The following is a 20752-nucleotide window of genomic DNA, read 5'->3' on the forward strand; positions in this document are numbered from 1 at the left end:
TTTTATCTCTAGTTTTGGAAGCTCTCTGTAGGCAGCAATGAGATGGCTTGGTTTAGTCTTTCTTGTATCACCTCAGTGCTCAGCAGGTTTAAAAAAACAAGAGTCCTGTGCTGCAGAGTCCTCAAGACTACTTCAGAGAATTGAAGTGGTGGTGACCTAGGTAGAGTTGGTGGGGATGGTGGGAGGTGGCAGGACAGAGAAAGAGCAGACTTTGCTTGTGACACAGTGAAGACTTCAAGGTTTCTGTCTTTTGGTTTCTATGTCATATCTTCTTAAATCTATTCTCATATTCTCTAAAGCTTCCTATTATGGTTTGGATGTGAAATGTCCCCCAAATGTTCATGTGCGAGATAAAGCAAGAAGGTTCAGAGGAGAAATGATTGGGTTGAGAGCCTTAACCCAGTCGATGAATTAATCCCCTGATGGAATTAACTGAGTGGTAACTGAAGGTGGGTAGGGTGTGGTTGGAGGAGATGAGTCATTGGAGGCAAGACTTCAGGGTATATATTTTGTATCTGGAGTGGAATCTCTCTCTCTGCTTCCTGATCATCATGTGAGCTGCCTTCCTCTGCCATGCTCTTCTGCCATGATGTTCAGCCTCACCTCGAGCCCCAAGGAGTTGGCTGTCAATGGACTGAGACCTCTAAAACTGTGAGCTCTCAAATAAACTTTCCCTCCTCTTGTTCTGGTTGGGTCTTTTAGTCACAGCAGTGAAAAAACCAACTAGACCATCTCCTTATCTTCTATTTCTATCCCCAGTTCCCTGTCTAGTGGCTGTCACATACTGAGGGTTTGACAAATACAGTGAAAGGTAATGAAAAAGACCTGAGGTTGAGAAACATGAATTGACCATGATTACAACTAATTGCTAAATTTTGCAACTCTTTTTCCAATAAAGGATATCTTTAACTATTCATTTTCTTTTGATAACATTGTGAAGGGCATGGAGTATAATTTTATCCAAATTCAGGACACTTCCCACATCCAGATAATTGTGGGTTTAGGGTTATGCAAAATGACTTTTTGATTGAGCAGCTTGAGTTCAGATTCAGAAGAAGAGCATTTTGTTTTCCTCCCACCACCATGAAGCTTGACCTCTGTATGGCCTGAAGTAGACTCAATCTCCTGTGTCCCTCCCCATCCTCTTGACAACTTGCTGATCTGGTATTGATCTGGGGCAGTATCTTCAAGGGTTGACCTAAATTGAAAAAAAATGTTAGAGTGGTCCTCCGGGAAAGTAGCTCTTTGTTTAGCTTCCTTAACCTGAGTGTTGAACTTCCTTAGTCATTAGCCAGTGACAAAGGTCCTCATATATTTCTTTTCTTTTTTTTCCTAATAAGAATACAATTTGTATGGCACAAACTGGGCACTCAAATATATACCATGAAACTAATATTAATTTCAATAACAGAAAAGAAAAATAATGTCTGTGGAATACTTAAGCACTGTGTTGGGGTTTTCACATATATTTCATTTAATCCTCAAGTAACTATGTGACAATGATTTTACTGTGTTGAAGAAGCCAAGGATGAGAGAACTTGGTACCTTTGCTGAGAATCTGTCCACAGTACATGGTGGAACCAAATTTTGAGCCAAGTTTTGTGTTTAGATGTGGTTTCAAAATCCAAGGTCTTCCCAATGTAATGCTGTAACCAATCAAGCTGATTAGCTTGTGTTTACATGATTTTTGCATTACTGGTTGATGAGCAAACATTCTAACTTGTATCCCTTATGAGTACCTGTAAAGCAATATGCATGAAGCAGAGCTTACTATATTTACATGGAAACTGCTCCTCCTCCTAGCATCCCTAATGTAGTCCAAAGTACTGCTTTCTTGCCAATCACCCAAGGTTAAGGCACTGTTTCTCAACCTCCACACTATTGGCATTTGGAGTTGGATGCTCCTTTATCATGAGGTATCTTGTTCATTGTAGTATGTGGAGCAGCACCCCTTGCCTCTACCTCCAAGATACAAACAACACCCCTGCTATCCCAGTCATGACAATCAAAAATATCTCCAGACATTACAAAGTGTTCCCCGAGGGACAAAATCATCACTGGTTGAGAACCACTGCTTCATTAATTTTTTTTTTTTTATTAAGCATGTTTTATTTAAAGGTAATAATACAGACTTCTCCCGGCAGGAAGAAGGGGGCCATGGCTGATGTTCTAAAGTCCAAAGAAGTGAGTGCACCCTACATCTTTTATAGGTTAAATTTTCTTTTGTTCTCCAGTTCTTCCCCCCCTTATCTCTCCTTCCTGCCTACGTGACTAGGCCTGGTTTTGCATTAAGTGAGAAGCCATGGGCAGGGGGAGGGCCAAGATGATTCAGCCAGGCAAGGGCCCACAGGGCATTAATTAGCAGCTCCTTGCTTGCAGTCCTTGATAAAGGCAGGTAAATCAATGAGCTCCCAAGATCCTTGACATTCCATTCTTCCAGGGGCAGTCTCCAACTTCCAGAGGCAGATGGCTTCATGGCTTCATTTCCTCGAATTGACCCGATTTCCTATTTCTACACTAACAACCTGTCCTTAATTCTGGCTTCATTTCCCCCTTTAGCTTTAGGAACTCCTAACTGCTGTAAGAAAAAGAAAGGGGGCGTCGGTCATTCTGACTGCTTCGAAGCTGAAAGGGGGCAGAGAGGGGCAAGCAGTTTGGAGTTCCTTTTTTAAAAAAATCGGGTCAATTGAGGGGTCCAAGGTAGAAGTCTGGTTGGGGAAAGAGCAGGTTGTAAAGTCATCTGGGGGTGGGTGCTTCTATGATAGAAGAACAAAAAGACATGAGTACTGAAATGAGATTAGTACAAAGTAAATGTTGCAGCATCTGAAATATGCCACTGAGTATCATGAAAATGACAGAAGTCAATCTCTCACCAGGAGGTGGAAGAACTGAGAAATTGTTCCCATAACTAGGCCTAGCAAAGGCTGGAGAGGACAAGGCCTTTATTTGGGGACTTTAACATTGTCCAGGTTATCAGGAATGTAAACACAACATTTAACTTTTAATGTCATAGATGTCCTCAGAAAATATAGTTAAGCTACTTAATGTCATCTGATTTTGTAAAATATCTCTTTATTGGTATAACCTGTGTTTAGTAGAGATCTCTATACTTCTGTTACTTAGGGATAGATAATCATACGAGCAAACATAGATTAAGTCTTCCTGTGTAGCTTAGGAAGGTCTGCAGGCCTTAAACTGACTAAAAACTTCTGACTCTGGCAGTTTCTCTTGAAAGTTATCAGACACATTTGCTGAAGAATCTTTCTTTCATTTGTAGCTTCCAGTCTTTATTCTAGTGGGCTAATACAAGTGTACATCTTAAGTTACATTTAACTATTATTTCTTTTAAATGCCCAAGAATGGCTATATTTTGGTTTTAACTGTTTTGCTGGGTGTCTAAGATCAAGCTGTTCAAATTGACCTGGTTCCTGTCTTGTTAAAGAGTCAGCTGAGTTCCCACAGGGGCCACTCGTAGAGAACTTAAGAGCAGCTTCTTAGCTCCACCAGTGCCTTTGGTTAGGCAGGGTCTCTTTGATCAGGTGGCTTCCTTTGGAAGCATCGAGGGATGTCTCCCTTTTTCCATGACCCTCCTCTGCAGCAGATGCACTGAGTGATTTTTCATCCTCTAGTCTCAACAATCTCCTTGATCAGGAGGTTGTGTGACCCAGAGTGGCAAGGCTCCTTAGAGAAGTTCTCTTGTTCGTGGGTTCAGGCTGACTGAGGGCAAAAGATCCAAATACTGGTCTGTTTTGCCTTCTGTATTTAATTCCAATCTCTAAGTTTGATCTTAATCATCCAACAAGCCAGTCTCACCAGTCATAAAGTAAGAGTACTGGGCTTTAACTTCAATGTCCATAACTTTACAGTTATTTACCTTTTTATCTAACTGGAGTCTGTATTAGTACTGGAAGTTACCACTATCTGTTCTATAGGTGATGGCTTATTATCACAAGTTACCTAGGTTGTGTGTTCTTGAAGCAGCTACTTCTGCAAAACATTAACAGGTAACAGTTTTACAAAATGAAATTAGCAAGAGTAAAAATATATTCAGCTTTTATAATAGCTATCTTGAATTTTGACTGAGAATCACATTATATCCCCTATTTGATATCACACTACATTTACAACAAGAACCAATATTTTGACTATAACTTTAAATAAGCTGAAGTCTGACTTATTTTGGAGTCACTCTCACATGCAGTAAGGTGGGAGGCAGAGCCTTATCTCAGGTAAGGCGTGGCTCCTTACAGATCTTAAGTGTTCTAATTCTGATGTTGATCTTTGCTTCTTTCTTAAATGTCATTTTAAGAAGTTTACATATATTGTTTCCTGAGCCTATATATAAACTTTATAATTGACACAATTTAACATTGTATGTAAAACATGAATCAAAGAAAGGCTGAGAGAGCTTTTAACTTTCCTTTTGTGTGTCAAAGTGGCAAAATGTTTTCATGTTTCACAAAATTAACCTTTAAACAAGTCAGGCTCTAACTTTTATAAATACATTTATATTTGAAATTCTTTATCTCAGTGTAAAAAGTAACAAATTTTACATATACCCTATTTATAGCAGGTCCTATAATAGAACATTAAATGATAGAAATAAATCCCTAATAAAATTTACTCTTTATAAGTTTAAAATTACCATTACAGACAAGTTTAATCTGGAGAATAGCAGAACTTGATAAATTCCCTGCTTTAAAAAGTTGTATACCTGGAAAATATGAACACATTTAATATACAACTAGTGACCATTTCACAATTACCTTGACACTTTTATCTTACCAAATTTAGTTTTTAAAGAAAAATGTAGACTCTGTAACATAGTACAATACTCTTAACAGTTGTTTAACCATAATTGTATAAACCCCAATTTTTAAGACTAATTGTTCTAAAGAATAAAACTTAATAGACAAAGTTAAAAGTAAATTAGTGTTTCTAAGAAATCCTTGTCATTTTACCATATAGATTAAACTTTGGTTTACATCAGAACATTAGTATTTCACCTTAGGAAAAACCTTAAATAGCTTTAGCTGTCTCACATACATACAACCAACTTAGTTTCATGCAAACTTGCTGAAACTTGCCCTTTACTTACACATAGACTTTCTTAGTACTTACTTAGACCCTCATGTATTTCATCACACAAGCACTTTCTTACCCAGAAACATTTCCTTTTCCCTTTTACTAAATATATTTCCATACCCATAACCTTTTCTTTTCTTTTTCCTATTTGTTGACCCCTTTTTGTTCACATTCTGAAACAACTCTTATGAAATTTCTGAATTTAGATAAATTACTCTATTTTAATAAGATTAAATATTTTGTTGTTTATAGTGCTCTAATTGAAGCACAGTGGAAACTTTTGGGACCCTTTGTATATTGAATTGCACTTGTTAGGACATAACTCTTAGTAACCTTGTTTTTAGTTTAGTGATGACACAAAGCAAGTTTAAACCCTTTTATTTACTAACCTATGAAAACACCAATAATGTTTAAGTATGATACCCCATGGAATTTAAGGAGTTAAAAGTACTCGATGTTATTTAACAATTGGCATCTTAACTTTGTAAATTAATCCGATGTCTCTACAAACACATTTGAGTAATCCCATACATGTTAACTCTAATTCACTTATTCTGCAAAAATCAAGATATCAGACATGTGTCCTGAACAGTATTTGCGGTCTCTTTCCTGTTGAAGAAAAGTCCTAGAAACAATTGATATTAGACATTTTATTAACATCAATATTTTATTAGCTTGACCACCTAGAGACTTGCGAGTTATTTTCAAAGACATTTTACTTTTATTAGTTTACCCAATTTGAACCTTTTAAAATCACATGAATTAAGAGTATCTGGATCCATTTTTAAATTTTAATTTTAGGAGCGCTCAGTTTTGATACAGACAAAACATGACATTAGACAGCACGACATACAAATAACACAAAATCAAAGGCCTTGTACCTTTATAGGTGAATCTCCATTGCAATGTAACAGATGTTCAAAAACTCTAGTTGAATAAAAAATAGAACTGATCAAAAAAATTATGAGCTCAAAAAAAATATAGAATTAAAAAAAAAACAAGAGTCCTGGAAAAATGATACGGCCGTTAATTACTTCAGTAAAGCACCATAAAATTTACTTTTGCTTGAGTTCAGGTAAGACTCTTTACCTTTTTTCCTTGGGTTTGAGACCAGTCTCCTACTGAGCCTTTAGGCTTCTTTTATTTACATTTCAATGTAAGCCTTGACTGAGATCTGGAAGGATCTAACAGGTTTTAACAGAAACCTTGTGCCTAGGGCATTTTAGCCATCTCATCAGGACAGGTTGGAAGTCAAAGAAAATTATGAGACCTTATTTTCCATTACTTTTGAGAATGAAGCTACTTTGCTAAGTTCCTCACTGAGATATGCCATTGGTTATTGAGCTGTCTATGGCTGCCTATCTAGGATTTATTTTCCCCTTTATGACAAACAGGTTAAATCTTGCTTCATAGGTAAGCTGAGGACAGGAGCTTGAAGTAAGGTCCCTTCTTGATATTTCTGGGGCAGAGTATTGTCCTATGGTGGCTATTTCCTGTAGTATTGAACCTGTTGATGACATAATTAAGCTTTATTTTTTGAGATCTTATAATTCCTATCAGCTAAGAAGTTTAGGAGTTCTGTAATGGCCTTTTGATATAACTCCTAGGTGGAGGCACATAAAGGATGTCATTTACTTACTGGAGAACAATTACAGATGTTTTATCTCTGAATTTTGTTAAGTCCTTAGCTAAGGTTTGTCCGGAACAGGTGAGGGCCATCTAAATCCTGAGGCAATACTGTCTAGGTTAGTTGAGATACAGTATCTGGTTCCTCAAAGGCAAACAGAAATTGCCATTCAGAGTCTAGCATAAACAGGAAAAGCCATCTTTTAAATCCAACTTAGTAAACCAAGCAGCAGTTGGAATCCAAGATAATAGTGTATGAATTAAGAACTACAGGGTGGGGGAAATTACTGCTTCATTATTCTAAGGTTCTGAACTAGGCAGTTTGCTTTTTAACTCCTAAAATGGGCAAATTGCATGGACTATTGCAAGGCATTAAAAGTTTCTGAAATTTTGAATGATCTTTAATAAGTCCTTTTTCTTGCCTATATGTTCCCTTTTCTTTATTTTTGGTGTCTATTAAAAAAACGGAAGACACAAGCTGGAGAAGATCATCTGAGGATTGATCAGGGCCACATGCCAATTTTTGTAATTTCCTCTAAATATTTGGGGCTGACTAAATGATAAATTTATACTTTAAAAGTAGGTGGCCCTTTATGGATTCAGGATTCAGAGTGGTGTGTTTCTTATTGCTTTCCTAAGTCTCTCCATGAAAATAGCAGGACTTTCCTGAAGGCCACATAATAGTTTTTTTAGGCATCCTACTCATTATTTGAATCCCAATTAGGATGGTTTCTGAATCCCAGTTAGGATGGTTTCTGGGAACTACCTGTGCTCTAGATGGTTAATAGCATAATTTTCCAGGTGAAGTCTGTCTTGTCCAGCGAATACAATGAAGACTCGGCCTCAGATGAAGTTTTAAGGTCTTTATTTTTATGGGAGAGCTTCTGAGCCGAGTGCCTGGTTCTTCTTCCTCCTCCACCGCCGCCGTCTTCTTCTTCTTCTCTTGTCGCGCAGCTCTCTCTCTCTCTCCTTCTTCTCTCGTCGCGCCGCCGCTGCCTCTCTTCTTCTCTCGTCACGCAGCTGCTGCCTGCCTGCCTCCGCCGCGCAAAGTGCGCAGCTTTATGGGATGTAACAGCCAATCACCTTAACGGGTCAGGCATTTGGCTCGTGGAGACTTAATGGTGGGTAATGAGGACATGTACTGATCACGAGCTAAGCACGGATGTGGAGGAGATCAGTCAGCCAATAGAAAGCACTTCCTTAAAGTTGTTTTTCTTTGTAGTTGGGCTTCTCGGTGCCATCTTAGGGCGAGGCCAGCTACCACTGCGGGCCCTACAGGGCAGCAGTCTCCAACAGAAGTCAAATACCTGGCATAAGTTTTGAAACATCTCAATATTTATTAGGATCCTCCAAAAGCCTCCTTAATTTTATTTTTGTCTGTCTTAAGTTGGGAGGGTCCCCTCGATTTTCCTCCCTTAGTGGGCGATTCCTCAAGGCTTTCTCCTCTCATGGCAGAGATTATGCTGTCAAGCATGGTAACATATGAAAGGCACTTTTCTTGATCATTTGTAATTTAGCAGTATGCAGGCTAGTGGTGAACCTGGCAATACTGTTGAGAGAGAAGCTCCCTTCTGAGTTAGAAGTATTAGGGATATCTCCCTAACTTTGAGCTTCTTTACGGTCCAGAAAAACCCATCTCTCACTACCTGGCTTTGCCAAAGTTATTTTTGGCTTTCTTTGGCAAAGTGCTAGGGTCCTAGTTTGCCCTGTGCTAGAGACCCTGGGAGGATTCAGACTTAAGGGCATTACTGCTTTCCTCCTGCCACTATAAACTCCTAATTATGAAAAACGATAAAAAGTGTGCCTTTTGCCTATCTTCTTGCCCTGTAGACTAAAGGAATCTTTGGAGGGTGAGGGGACATCTATTGGTTGTTAGGCGTATAACGCCCTTTGCTTGGAGGGTCACATGGGAGGGGTTTTTAAATGCGCCCCTCTTGCAGCTTAAAGAGAGCACATTTAAGCACAGGAATAGTAATGGGGAGACTCTAGTGTCTAGACTAGTGAAGGTTAACTATGTGGACAAAGGGAACCTGGGCATTTTCATACTAATCATCCCAGGCCTTAATCCTACAGCTTGAATTCCTAATGTCTGACCGGCAAGGGAAGGGGAACATCCAGGAGGGAGTGGATGTGCGGGAGTGTTGTGCACTGTGCGGCCCATACGGAGGCAAAGGTAATTGGTGCTTTCCCTCAGTGCCATTCGTCTACCCATCACCCTGGATACCCCTCAGGGCGGTCGGGAGGGGGAGTCCAGAGAAGGAACCTTTGGGGTCCACCCGAGAGTAGCCCAGGCCGAGAACCCCGCAGTTGTTCCAACCCTTCCTCCACCTCCACACATCCTGGGCAGATCAGGACTAGGGACACTGTGTACTGGCGGCAATTGCGCTCTGGGCCTGGACAGAAAAGTAGGAAACGGCTTCAGCACAGTCCAACATGCCTACAGAGCAGGTGATTGGAAACTTGCCTGGGCCGGGAAACCTTTCACCCGAGTCTTAAGAATGGCGGCTGCACTAACTGCATTTAAGTAGCTGACCAGTGCCCACTTTGCCCTCCAAATATAAAGAGACAAAAAGATGCACCTCAAACAGATGTGGGGTGCATGGAGAGAGAAGCTTACTTACCTCGGTGTAAATCTCGGTGGGACCTCCAAATCTGATACCGCCGTTTACTGGTGACGAGTTCTGCTCCTTCTAATGTTGAAGGTTGAACACTAGAGAAGCACGCCATGGCAAGCATATTAAGCAGGTTTTATTTAAAGGTAATAATACAGACTTCTCCCGGCAGGAAGAAGGGGGCCATGGCTGACGTTCTAAAGTCCCCTTCATTAATTTTTATTTGAAAGTTTCTTTTCTTCTATTGTTTTTAACTTATTCTCTTTTTCTAGTTTCAAGAATTGAACATTTAATGCTTTGGTTTTATTCCTTTCTAATTTTAAATAAATGTATTTGAGGAATAAATTTCCCTAAGAAGATGACTGATTATATATATCCCTTAGTGTTTTAATTCAGTACTTTTGTCTCTTTCCATTTCTAAAAATTTATAACCTCTATTGTGATTTCTCATGAGTTATTTAGACATGTCTTATAAAGTTTCTCTAACAGACTGTTCTGCTTTTGAATTTTTATTTTTAGTCTGCCTGTTATCTGGTAATCTTTATATTGCTAATAGTTGAAGTTAAGTCATTTTATTTTACAGTTTGAATTTTTATCAAAGGTCCGTAGAGGTGTTGGGACCCCTGCTCCCTAAGGATATTGGGTGTATTGCAGATCCAGTTATGGGACCAGGGTATGGCTGCGTTCAGCTTCAGGTCAGAAGCTTGGGTTTTATTTGTACACTCCTCTAGGTTTCCAGATTCCTCTAAAATCACAGACCACCTCTCCCCTCCAGTTCCTTTTCTGGACAGGGAGGGAGAAGCATGGCATGCCAGATCCTCCCCTGAAGTCATGGACCTGGCTTTGACCTGCGCACTTTGCATCTCCAAGTCTCTGCTTCAAGACTTGGGATTCCACACCCTCACAGCCTAGTTGCCTCTGTGTACCTTTGCTTCTTTTCTTGCCCATGACAATGTTTTTGAGCCTGTCTTAGGTCTTCTGGTTTTGGTTTTTTAAGTATTTTATCTTGTATTTCTTTATGGTTGAAATAGAGGGGTGCACCTAAATGTATTCACCTAACGTCTTGTTTGTAAACTCCTGAGGATAGAGAATTTATTTTCATCTTTGGATTCCCCACCATGATTAGCAGGATGCATGGCTTCTAACAGATGTTCAACTAATATTCAAGAGTCCACTAATAATGAGAAGACTCTATCATTAGTTTATTCAGTGATACTTGGATTATGTGGGCAGGTAGAAGAGAGAGGCAGAGCGAGGCTACGTTAGGGTAGTACCAGAGGATGGGTTCATATCATGGAGATCTTAAACTTTGAGTTACGGTTCTCAGAATTATGGAGTTGATATGTCCTTGATAGTAAACTTTCTTCCACTGGTGATTTGTAAGCAGAGGTTGATGATTATCAAGAACACAGATGCGTGATTTCCAAGTCAGATGGAAGGTTCCTTAGATGTCTTCTAGGGTTTTCTCTACTAAAGTATCTGGGTCTATGATTTTATAGGGTAATTGGATTAAAAACTGGGGCAGTGAAGGTTGTTGAACAGAGAGGACAGCTTCAAGTCCTGTGTTTGCGTGTCTTACTATTTACCCTCCTGGATCAGCTTCTACTGGAGGAGAGAGTTTTACAACTTAGGAAGAGGCTTAAGTGTGAAATCCTGTTTTTCTGGTTCTTCACTCCCAACTCTCCTGGTCCTGGAGTGGAGTCAGCACGTTGACTCTCTGCCTACATAAAGCCCAAGGAAGGCTTCTGGAATAGATGCATTGCCCCGCCAGGCACTGTCCCACTGTCCTGGCACTGCACTGACATTGCTCACAGGAGCCTAAGCTGAGAAGGAGCCAGGTTTCATCTGTAGGGAGGCTTGCAAACTTTTGGTTTCACTCAACTGAAAAGAAATATGCAGACCTCCCTGAGAGAGCGGATGAGATTTTCCAGATTTAGGGAGCCTCCTGTTCTTGGCTTGCTAGGGCACGGTTTATTTTGTCATTTGTTTGAGTGACCTAATGCTTGTAAAATTGTCCATTCCTTTATCTATCTCTGTGCTGACAAAATTTCAGTTCCTCTGAGAATTTAGTGCCAGGAAAAGGCTCATCTTCTGCAGAAAAAATAACCACAATGTTATCTCTTGAAGTCCAATGGCGAACGAGGTGCTTTAAACATCTTTAGTAATGATATTATTTTCTTCATTTTTTACATGAGGGAACTCATTTTTACATGAAACCCAGAGCATTGAAACCCTGAGTCTTAGGTTCTACAGCAGACCTGGATTCAAATCCTGGTCCTTCAACTCCAAAGTCCAGTATTCTTTACCAAGGCGTAGTTGTCAGCTTCTTGTTACAGCACCTTCTGGATTTCCTTGTCTTGTTTTGGCTGCCAGTCAGTGATGGCCAAATTTAGTGTTTTTAGGAAGTAATCATTATCTCTATATATTTTTTTTTTATTCTAGATTTTTTTTCATTGTTTGGATTTGGTTTGTAACATTTTTTTAATATATGTTTGAAGTTCTAAGTATAATCTGCCTCAGATTGCTGCTTTATCTGGAGAATCACTGTAGTTTAGATCATGAATAGATGACTAAATGAATTCATCCACTCTTTGCTCTTTATTTAGAGCTAATAAACTTCATTGTTGATATCAAATTTTATTTGGGGATCCACTTGCATGTGCTATCTCATATTGCATGCGTGTTTCCACACGGTCAGAGTCCAACTCTTAGGCCAGACACCTGAGTCAATCCATCCCTTCTCTATCACTGCCATCTGCAATTAGCCATTTGGCTCTCCTGAGTCTACTTCCTTATCATGTCTATAACTTTCCCCTCCTTTCTTTCACAAGTAGTTCAGGCCTTGCCATTCCTCTTGAGTGTTGTAATTATTTTCTGACTTGTTTCTGTCTCTAGAAACAAGAGAGCAATCTTTGTAAAGTGACTATCTGATGTAGCATTCATTCATTCATGTACTTGTGATCAACAGATCAAGACCAGCTCTCTCAGTATAGTATCTAGAATCATCTGAAGTCTTGCCCCTGCTTACCAGATGCCCTCCCTGCCTTTCAATACTGTTCTACAAGCTTTCTGACAGCATGAAGGACTTTGAGAATGCTGTGCTTTCTCACTCTTCAAGTTTTCCTGTGTGTTGCCGTCTCTGTCTAGATTGTTGTTTGACTGCCTAGACTCATCAACTCTGTACATTTTCTACCTTAAATATATATAACTATTCTCTTTTATGTTCACCTTAGGTCTAGTACCTCTATCTATTACTCCATTCATCCTGTAGAAAAGTGATAGTTAGCACTTGTTTATGCATCTGTTTCTCCATGAGTATGTCATCTCCTTATGTGTCGGGAACAATATGAGTAGTGCTGAGTAGTGCTCTGATTGTATGTGGCAGTCAGAAAGCCAGATATGATCCCTAGAATGAAATTAATATACCCTTCATAATCATCACACACTTAAAAACTTAGTTGCAAACTTTTAAAACCTGAGATTCTAAGCTGATTTTTAAAGAAAAGTGAGCAGCTGGAAATCAAAACTGCTCACTTTTCTTTAAAAATCAGCTTAGAATCTCGGGGACTCCATTACTGCAGAGCAGTTATCAGCTGAAGAAAGGCAATGCTCTCCGGTTCATTTCTCTGATTAAGATTCCATTTCTGGTCCACTGGAGGTATAGGAATTTGAAAACTCTGGCAGGTGTATGGGACTTGACCTGGATTCTGATTCCACTTTTTTCCATTTATAGGTGGTATTACATAGTCAAGCATCTTAACTTCTCTGAACTCCAGTATATTTAGTTGCAAAAAGTGGACAATTGTAGAATGTATCCTAAAGGATTTTGTGAAGTTTAAATGGAAAGTGAGCACAGAACAGTTAGTTTATGGTAAGAATTCTGTGTTAATTATTAATATGATATTATTATTATTGTCTTTGTTTTGGAAAAATATCAATTAATGAACAGGAATCTTCCTTCCCCAACTATAAGATGCCTTTCTTGAAGACAGGGAACAGAATTGTTCTTTATAGGAAAGAGGCTGTATTTTATATTTGGTATCTTGTGCTATGGGGTAGGCAGTATAAATGAGGTTTAAAAAACAATAAAAAACAAAACAAAACTTGTGCCATTAGGTTTTCTCTATGTTCCTTAGGGTAAAGTTTTTGTTTTCTAGGTCTGCAGAAAAGTTAAATGTCAGGGAAGCATTCCTTAACATCCAATTTGGGTAGCATTTTTCTGTTGCAAGTTTTTATATCATCTCATACTTGTCTTTTACAGTGCTTTCATTAGTTTGATTAATCAACAATGATCCTGAATGTATGTTTCATCTACTAGTCAGTATGGTCCACAAGGCAAGGATCATGCCTATTTTTCATCACTCAATAACTAGTTTCCTGTGCCATGCTAAGCCCACAGTGGGCACTTGGTGGAGGCAAAAGATGATATGGTAAAGAGTGGACATTGGCGTCATGCCTGTTTCCTCATATGTGCAATAGCATATCCTTGAGGACTAAGTAGGATAACTAAGGTAAAACCCATGGAAGAGTACTTGGCATGCAAAAGAACATAGAAGAATTTGCTATTCTTTTCTGCAAATATCTGTTGACTTTATGAATGAATGAATGCATATATTCTTCCTTGTTAAGTATGCAAGGGTGAATGATCAGACAACATACCCAACTGCATTCTGATGTAGAATCTGTCAGATGAAACTCATGAGGACAAGACCAGAGGCAGGTATGCAGGTCTTTTGTTGGTCATTGCATGCATGCTAGGTCAATGCACAATGATCTAGCTGGGATCATGTCAGATTCCAGATGAGGAACTCTGGACCTTGATCTCTTACATTTATGTGATATTTTCCATGTCTTATATTCTATTTTTGTGCAGTGTACCAGGATATGACCAAGCTAATGGATGGCCTGGACCATTGGAACTGGCAACCTGTTACAACAATAAAGTTGAGCAGTATTTCAGTGGCTTAGGCATAATGTAGTAAAGGAAACTTTGAAGGAGCCAGGCTGGGTCTAGAAGTGGTAATCAGGTGGAACAGAACAACAGGGATTGTTAAGAAGTGGAGATTCAATCTAATAGTATCAGTGTCAACTTTACGGTCTACTTTCCATTTTGACCTGAAATTCCAGGAGATACAGCAGAGACAAGTTCTGGTTCCCAGGGAAAGCCTGGCAAGTGCTTAGCAGGGACTCCCACCAAGTGGGCTTGGGACAGGGTAGAACTGTTTGTCAGGTAGAAAATTGATGCAAAACATCCTGAAATGAAAGCAGCCAAGTTTGAGTACAGAAAGAGGAGAGACAATGTGGCAGGTTGGAAGGGGAGTAGTTGGTGTTGAAGAGCCATCCAAGGTGTGCTGGCCATCAGGAACTGGTCAACAACTCATGCATTCCTGGTCCTCCTTCTCTCTGCTTGTCATCTTACATCTCTCAAACGGCAGCAGACCCAGTCGTCAGTACAGTTGTACCTTGGTATCTTGCAGGGGGTTGATTCCTGGACTCCCACAAATACCTGATCCATGGTTGCTCAAGTTTGTTGTATAAATGGTTTAGTATTGCCTTACGAGCAAAGGCCCTGGGTTCAAATCCCCATTACCATAAAAAAAAAGTTTTCGTATTTACATATAACCTATACACATTTTTTAAGATATTTTAAATAATTTCTAGATTAATTATAATGTTTTTAAATGTATTTTTTTATTGTAAGCAAATGGGGTACATCTCGTTTCACTGTTTGTACATAAAGTAGAGGCATACCATTGCATAATCATACATTTACGTAGGGTAATGGTGTTTGATTCATTCTGTTATTTTTTCCTTCCCTCCCACCCCTCCCACCCCTCTTTTCCCTCTAAACAGTCCCTCCTTCCTCCATTCTTGCCTCCCTCCCATCCCCCATTATGTACCATCATCCACTTATCAGCAAGATCATTCGTCCTTTGGGTTTTGAGATTGACTTATCTCACTTAGCAGGATATTCTACAATTTCATCCATTTGCCTGCAAATTCCATTGTTTTATCATTCTTTATGGCGGAGTAATATTCCATTATATACCACAGTTTCTTTATCCATTCATCAATTGAAGGGCATCTAGGTTGGTTCCACAATCTGGCTATTGTGAATTGAGCAGCTATGAACATTGATATGGCTGCATCTTGTAGTATGCTGATTTTAAGTCCTTTGGGTATAGGCCAAGGAGTGAGGTAGATGGGTCAAATGGTGGTCCATTCCAAGCTTTCTAAGGAATCTCTACACTGCTTTCCAGAGGGGCTGCACTAATTTGCAACCCCACCAGCAATGTATGCCTGCACCTTTTTCCCCACATTCTTGCCAACACCTGTTGTTGCTTGTATTCTTGATAATCACCATTCTAATTGGGGTGAGATGGAATCTTAGGGTAGTTTTGATTTGCATTTCTCTTATTACTAGAGATGTTGAACATTTTTTCATGTACCTATTGATTGTTTGTAGATCTTCTGTGAAGTATCTGTTCATTTCCTTAGCCCATTTGTTAACTGGGTTATTTGTATTCTTGGTGTAGAGTTTTTTGAGTTCTTTATATATTCTGGAAATTAGTGCTCGATATGAAGTATGAGTGGCAAAGATATTCTCCCACTCTGTAGGCTCTCTCTTCGCATTGTTGATAGTTTCATTTAGAGAGAAATCTTTTTAGTTTGAATCTATCCCAGTGGTTGATTCTTGCTTTTATTTCTTGTGCTATGGGAGTCCTGTTAAGGAAGTCAGATCCTAAGCCAACAAGTTGAAGATTTGGACCTACTTATTCTTCTGTAAGATGCAGGGTCTCTGGTCTGATTCCAAGGTCCTTATCCATTTTGAGTTGAGTTTTGTGCAGGGTGAGAGATAGGGGTTTAATTTCATTCTGTTGCATATGGATTTCCAGTTTTCCCAGCACCATTTGTTGAAGAGGCTATCTTTTCTCCATTGCATGTTTTTGGCACCTTTGTCTAGTATGAGAAAACTGTTTTATTTGGTTTTGTGTCTGTGTCCTCTATTCTGTACCATTGATCTACCTGTCTGTTTTGGTACCAATACTATGCTGTTTTTGTTAATATTGTTTTTGTTAATATTGCTTTGTAGTTGAAGTTCTGGTATTGCGATACCCCCTGCTTCACTCTTCCTGCTAAGGATTGCTTTAGCTATTCTGGGTTTCTTATTCTTCCAGGTGAATTTCATGATTGCTTGCTCTATTTCTATGAGGTACATCATTGGGATTTTAATTGGAATTGCATTGAATTTGTATAGCACTGTTGGTAATATGGCCATTTTGACAATATTAGTTCTGCCTATCCAAGAACAAGGGAGATCTTTCCATCTCCAAAGGTTTTCTTTAATTTCTTTCTTTAGTGTTCTGTAGTTCTCATTGTAGAGGACTTTCACCTCTTTTGTTAGATTGATTCCCAAGTATTTTATTTTTTTTCGAGGCTATCGTGAATGGGGTAGTTATCCTAACTTCTCTTTCTGAGGATTCATCACTTATGTATAAAAATATATTAGATTTATGAGCATTGATCTTGTAACCTGCTACTTTACTGAATACACTTATGAATTCTAAAAGTTTCTGGTGGAATTTCCTGGTTCCTCTAAATATATAATCATGTCATCAGCAAATAGGGATAGTTTGAGTTCTTCTTTACTATTCGTATCCCTTTAATTTCTTTGGTCTCTCTAATTGCTCTGGCTAGAGTTCCAAGGACAATGTTGAATGGAAGTGGTGAAGGAGGCATCCCTGCCTTTTTTCAGGTTTTAGGGGGAATGCTTTCAGTTTTTTCACCATTTAGAATGATATTGGCCATGGGCTTAGCATAGATAGCCTTTACAATGTTAAGGAATGTTCCCTCTATTCCTATTTTTTTTGTGTGTTTTGAGCATGAAGGGATGCTGTATTTTATCAAGTGCTTTTTCTGCATCTATCACAATAATCATGTGATTCTTGACTTTAAGTCTATTGATATGGTGAATTACATTTATTGATTTCTGGATGTTGAACCCACCTTGCATCCCTGGGATAAAACCCACTTGATCGTGGTGCACTATCTTTTAAATATATTTTTGAATATGATTTGCTAAAATTTTGTTGAGAATTTTTGCATCGATGTTCATTAAGGATATTGGTCTGAAATTTTCTTTCCTCAATGTGTCTCTGCTGTTTTAGGTATCAGGGTGATATTGGCTTCATAGAATGAGTTTGGAAGGGTTCCCTCCTCTTCTATTTCATGGAATACTTGAGGAGTGTTGGAATGAGCTCTTCTTTAAAGGTTTTGTAGAACTTGGCTGAGAACCTATCTCGTCCCAGACTTTTCATTTGTCGGTAGGCTTTTGAAAACTTCTTCTATTTCATTACTTGAAATTGATCTGTTTAAATTGTGTATGTCCTCCTGGTTCAGTTTAGGTATTCATATGTCTCTAGAAACCTGTTGATGTCTTTGAGATTTTCTATTTTGTTGGAGTATAGATTTTCAAAATAGCTTCTAATTATTTTTGTATTTCAATCATGTCTGTTGTGATATTTCCTTGTTCATTTCGAATTTTAGTGACTTGGGTTTCTTTCATCTTCTCTTTGTTAGTGTGGCTAAAGGTTTATCAATTTTGTTTATTTTTTCAAAGAACCAACTTTTTATTTTGTCAACCATTTGATTGTTTCTTTTGTTTCAATTTTGTTCATTTCAGCTCTTATTTTAACTATTTCCTGTCTTCTACTTTTGGTGTTGCTTTGTTCTTCTTTTTCTAGGGCTTTGAGCTGTGGTGTTAGGTCATTTATTTGTTGATTTTTTCTTCTTTTATTGAATGCACTCCATGAAATAAATTTTCCTCTAAGTACTGCTTTCATAGTGTCCCAGAGATTTTGACATGATGTATCTTTGGTCTCGTTTACCTCTAAGGATTTTTTATTTCCCCCTTGATGTCTTCTGTTATCCATTCATCATTCAATAGCTTATTATTTAATCTCTAGGTGTTGGAGTAGTTTCTGTTTTTTTATTCTGTTATTTATTTCTAATTTCAATCCATTATGATCTGATAGAATACAAGGTAGTATTTCTATCTTCTTGTATTTGCTAACAATAACTTTGCGACATATTATATAGTCTATTTTAGAGAAGGATCCATGTGCTTCTGAGAAGAAAGTGTATTCGCTCTTTGTTGGATGGTATATTCTATATATGTCTGTTAAGTCTAAATAATTGTGTTATTGAAATCTGTGGTTTCTTTGTTCAATTTTTGTTTGGAAGATCTTTCCAGTGGTAAGAGAGGTTTTTTAAAGTCACCTAGTATTATTGTGTTGTGGTGTATTTGATTCCTGGAATTGAGAAGTATTTATTTGACATACATAGATGAGCCAGTGTTTGGGGCATAGATATTTATGAATGTTATGTCTGGCTGTTTTGTGCTTCCTTAAGCAGTATGAAATGTCCTTCTTTATCCCTTCTGACTATCTTTGGCTTGAAGTCCACATTATCTTATCTGATATGAGGATGTATACTCTGACTTTTTTGCTGAGTCCATGTTCATGGTATGTTTTTTCCCATCCTTCTCCCTTAGTCTGTGGGTATGTCTTTCGATGAGGAGAGTCTCTTGCCGGCAGCATATTGTTGGTTCTTTCTTTTTAATCCAATTTGTCAGTCTATGTCTTTTGATTGATGAGTTCAGGGCCATTAACATTCAGGGTTTTATTGAGATATGATTTGTATTCCTGGTCATTTGGCTCATTTTTGTTTTTTGACATGATTTGGTTCCTCCTTTATTTGGCTATTCCTTTAGGGTAGTTCCTCCCTTTGCTGATTTACATTGTTGTTTTTCATCTCTTCCTCATGGAATATTTTGCTGAGAATGTTCTGTAATGTCGGCTTTCTGTAAATTCTTTTAGCTTTTGTTTATCATGGATGAATTTTATTTTGTCATCACATCTGAAGTTTTGTTTGGTATAAGATTCTTGTTGGCATCCATTTTCTTTCAGAGCTTGAAAATGTTGTTCCAGGCTCTTCTAGCTTTTAGGGTTCTGGGTTTAAAAATTTGCTGATATCCGTATTGGGTCTTCCCCTGAATGTAATTTGATTCTTTTCTCTCACAGCCTTTAAAATTCTGTCTTTATTTTGTATGTTAGGTATTTTCATAATAATGTGCCCTGGTGTGGTGTCTGTTGTAATTTGTATATTTGGAGTCCTATAAGCCTCTTGAACTTGATTTCCATTTCATTCTTCAGACTTGGGAAATTTTCTGATATTATTTCATTTGAATAGATTGTTCATTCCTTTGGTTTGTTTCTTTAAGCCTTCCTCAATCTCAATAATTCTTAAATTTGACCTTTCATGATATCCCATAATTCTTGTAGATTCTGTTCATGATTTCTTACCATCTTCTCTGTTGGTCAACTTTGTTTTCAAGATTAAATATTTTGTCTTCAATGTGTGAGGTTCTGTCTTCCAGGTGTTCTATCCTATTGGTTATGCTTTCTATAGAGTTTTTAAACTTGGTTTATTGTTTCCTTCATTTCAAGGATTTCTGTTTGTTTTTTTCACTATGTGTAATTCTATCGAAATATCTTTTGCTTCCCGCATATGCTCTTTTAACTGTTGATTGTTGTGATCATTCACGCCTGCATTTGCTCTTTCATCTCATCATTTGCTTCTCTGATCATTTTAATTACGTACATTTTGAACTCCCTTTCTGACATTTCTTCTGCCATGGATTTTATTGACGTAGCATCCAGGTTTGTTTGTGATATTTTCTTCCTGTTTTTTTCATATTGGTCAGGTATCTTTCCCTCTGGTAGTGAAACTCTGAGATATTGCAGATTTCCTCTATGGACTTATAGTGTCCCTGTAGATTTCCAATAACTCACCTCCTAGTCTTCAGTAGCCTGACGTCTTGGAAGAACTTGATAATGCAGTGATCCAGAAGGAAGCTGCCCCTCTAGGGATGTGGCCTTAGGTGGGGTGTATTCCCTGCTGGTAGGCAGAGGTGCTCCACTTGTTGACCAATGGTCAACCAAGGGGGACTAGACTGCGGGCTGGGGCATGGCCGGTCTGGGCCTGTGTCTCTGGTTATACCGCCCCAATTGGAAAGCCTCGCCTGGCGGGGAAGACTCACCCAGTGGGGCAGTCTTGCTGGGCAGCTCTCCTCTGAGAAGTTCCGTTTGGTCCAGAACTACCACCTGGGCTGGGGCATCCTTCCTCTGTGATGTTCCCAGGGGTCCAGATCTACCACCTGGGCCTGGGACCCTCGCTCTGTGCCGAAGACTCTTACCGAGTGGGCCCTCTTCTACAATGCTCCCGGTTGTCTGGGTTCATGGCTCCAGTGGCGGAGTCTCACTGGGCAATCTACTCCACAAAGTTCTGTGCGTTCTGGGACTTCCGTCCTGTCCAGGGAGCCTCACCCCATGGGAGAGCCTCACCCAGAGGCTCTGAGTTGGTCCTAT

At 38.8% G+C, this 20752-nt stretch overlaps 1 long non-coding RNA gene across 1 annotated transcript in view; it reads right to left on the reverse strand.

The window, feature by feature from the left end:
• Positions 1 to 3574: 3574 nt before the first annotated feature.
• The window catches only part of LOC306641629, a 79956-nt gene continuing 62778 nt past the window's right edge, over positions 3575 to 20752 (reverse strand). The window contains exon 2 of the long non-coding RNA XR_013758221.1: positions 3575 to 3939. This is a non-coding gene — a long non-coding RNA (uncharacterized lncRNA). The remainder of the gene's footprint in view (positions 3940 to 20752) is intronic.

Source organism: Sciurus vulgaris, assembly GCF_902686455.1.
Source record: "Sciurus vulgaris genome assembly, chromosome: 12".
Taxonomy (NCBI): domain Eukaryota; kingdom Metazoa; phylum Chordata; class Mammalia; order Rodentia; family Sciuridae; genus Sciurus; species Sciurus vulgaris.